This window comes from Pteropus vampyrus, unplaced genomic scaffold (assembly GCF_000151845.1).
Source record: "Pteropus vampyrus isolate Shadow unplaced genomic scaffold, Pvam_2.0 Scaffold109, whole genome shotgun sequence".
NCBI classification, from domain to species: Eukaryota; Metazoa; Chordata; class Mammalia; order Chiroptera; family Pteropodidae; genus Pteropus; species Pteropus vampyrus.
In genome coordinates, this window is record NW_011888890.1 from 904559 (window position 1) to 907726 (window position 3168).

Here is a 3168-nt window from a genome sequence, read left to right on the forward strand (position 1 = left end):
TTAAAAACAATATGCATGTTCAAATGCACACATTCACACACAAACACACACATACACGTACATGCTGAACTCATTCTATATCCAGCTATCTAGTTAACATCAGTCTTAACTATGTGTGCAAAATCAAACTCCTAATCTTTTCCACCCTGCCCTCAAATTTGTTCCACCTACAGTCCTCCACAATTCAGTAGGGGCAATCCATCCATCCAGTGGCTTAGTGTATTTCCTGATTCACCTCTTCCCTCATATCTCACATCCGAATCCCCAATAAAATGACCACTGCACATCACCTCTACTGCCTTCATCCTGTATAAGTCACCAGCGTCTCTCACTTGGAGTATTGTAATACCTTCCTAATTGGTCTTCTTTCATCTCACCTTTCAGTTACACTCTATTCTCACCTCGGCAGGCAATGATGCCTTTAAAACTAAGTCAGATTATGTCTCTCAGATCGTTTCTCTCAAAATCTTCCAAAAGCGTCTCATCTTATTTTAAGAAAAGCCAAAGCCCCTTCAATGACCTACAAGAGCTCACCAACTCCCATCCCCTGTGCCTGGCTGATCTTACCTTCTATGACTCTTGCCCTTTATCACTCCACTGCATCCACACAGGTCTCCTTATAACAATGTTGCTCAGACATTTAAGGCATGCTTGAGGTTTTCTCTGCTTGCTCTTCCTCAAAGATCCAATGCTTCAGCTCTTTGCTCAGTCAAGCCTTCCCTAACCACACAGTTTAAAATTGCAATCTCGCACTTCAATCCCAGAACTTTCTGTTGCCTGCATTATTTTTCTCCACAACACTTATCACTCCCTGAAAGATGATGTATTTAGAATACACCTATTTATTGTCTGTCTCCTTAACTAGAATGTAAGTTTCATAAGAAAGGGATATAGAATTCTCTTGTTCTACTGCTGCATTGCCCAGAATAGTATGTGATACATAAAGGCATTCAATAAATATTCATGGAAGGTATAAAAGCAAGCAGGGTAAAGACAGAGTGCAACAGAAATGAGTATATGAGCACACAACTTTTTCAATGGCATGTCAGAAAAGATTCTTTGAGGAAGTTACACTTGAACCTGAGTACTGAGTAAAGGCCAGCTATGCAAATATCAGGTAACAAAATATTCCATGTGTGTAGAAATCATTAAAGATGAGTTTGACAAGTTTAAAGAACAAAAAGGAAGTACTATATAGGTGGACTGTGATAAAAAAAAAAGGGGGGGATGCATTCAGTTTTATGATGTATTATAGAATGATACACTTAAAACCTATATAATTGTATTAACGAATGTCACCCCAATAAGTTAAATAAAATTGGTTGCAACTATTTGACAGACCTGGAGTAGTTACTGTCTACTGGTAATGTTTCCACTATAAATGAAAGAAAAATGTGTCCTCACATTTTCTGTCTGTCCGATTGTGGCAGCTAAGATTAAATGGAGGAATACAGGAGAAAAACAGAGTAACAGAGATAAAAACATGAACAGAGAATTTTTGCAATAGTGAAGATCCAGTTTTACTAAAAAGGTAGGAGAAGGTCTAAAATTTGAGTTTAAAAGCAATTAGAAAGGTCATGGAGGTTGAAAGGAGCTATATCATGTAAGCTATGAGGAAAAATTTGAAATTTACCCTTCTGGCAATGGTGAACCTTTGGAGCATTTAAACAGAGGAGTGATATGAATTGATTTACATGTTTAAAGGATTGTCTTTACTCTCCGGATAATGGATAAGGGAGCATAGTGAGATGTAGACTGGGAAGATGACTTACAAGTTACCACAATCCAGGAGAGAAATAATGGTGGATTAGACTCTGAAAAGTACTGAGGGAGGGGTAGTGTTTGGACTCAAGGCATGTATTGGAGGTGGAACTACACTTGCTGGTAAATACAAAGAGTAAGGGACATTTATTCCAAGTATGCAAGGCTTATTCAACATTCAAAAATCAATAAATGTAATCCATCACATCAACAGGCTAAAGAAGAAAACCACATGATCATAACAATAGATGCAAAACAATCACTTGACATAATCCAACAACCATCTATGATAAAAAATTGTCAGAAAACTAGAAACAGAGGGAAACTTTCTGAACTTGGTATAGAATATTCACCAAAAATCCTATAGTTGACATTATACTTAATGGTGAGAAACTCAAAGCTTTCCCAGTAAGATCAGGAACAAGTAAAGGAAGGATGTTCCTCCTCACCATTGCTTTTCATCATTGTACTGGAAGTCCTAGGTAATGCAATAAAACAAGAAAATGTAATAAGTGATATATAGATTAGGAAGAAAAAATAAAACTGTTGTTATTTACATTTATCATGATCATCTTGTAGAAATTATGAAAGAATCAACGAAATAATTCCTGGAACTAATAAGCAATTATAACAAGGTTATAGGATACAGGTGCAAAAGGTAGCTTCCCTATGTGCCAGTAATGAACAAACGGAATTTGAATTTAAAAATACAATATAATTTACATTAGTACCCAAAATATATATATATTTAGGTATAAATCTAACAAAATATGTATGCTATCTATAGGAGAAAAACTACAAAACTCTGATCAGATCTCTTGATCAGATCTCTGAACTAAATCAAGGAAGAACTAAATACATAAAGCGATATTTCATGTTTATAGATAGGAAAACTCAATATTGTCAACATGTCAGCTCTTCCCAACTTGATCAATAGAGCCAATGCAATCTCAATCAAATTCCTAGCAAGGTTTTTGTAGATATCTACAAAATTTCAAAGTTTATACAGAGAGGCAAAAGACTGGAAATAACCAACACAGTATTGAAGAAGACTAGTTGGAAGACAGACATTACCCACCTTCAAGTTTTACTACAAAGCTACAGTAATCAACATGGTGTAATGTTGGTGAAAGAACAAATGGATCAATGAAATAGATTAGAGAGCCCAGAAATAGACCCCCATGAATATAGTCAAATAATTTTGGAAAAAAGAATAAAGGCAATGCAATGGAGAAAATGGTGCTGGAACAACTAGATATCCACATGCAAAAAATAAAAATAAAAAGAATCTAGACACAGACCTTATATGCTTCACAAAAATTAACTCAAAATGAATCAGTGACCTAAATGTAAAACAAAAAACTCTAAAACTCCTAGAAGATAACACAAAAGAAAATCTAAATGACT

The 3168-nt window shown here is 35.3% G+C and overlaps 1 non-coding gene across 1 annotated transcript; it reads left to right on the forward strand.

Moving 5' to 3' along the window:
- Window positions 1-1328: 1328 nt before the first annotated feature.
- On the forward strand, window positions 1329-1456 carry LOC111743254. Its single transcript, XR_002781609.1, has one exon. It is a non-coding gene; the product is annotated as a small nucleolar RNA SNORA31 (small nucleolar RNA).
- Window positions 1457-3168: the final 1712 nt, after the last annotated feature.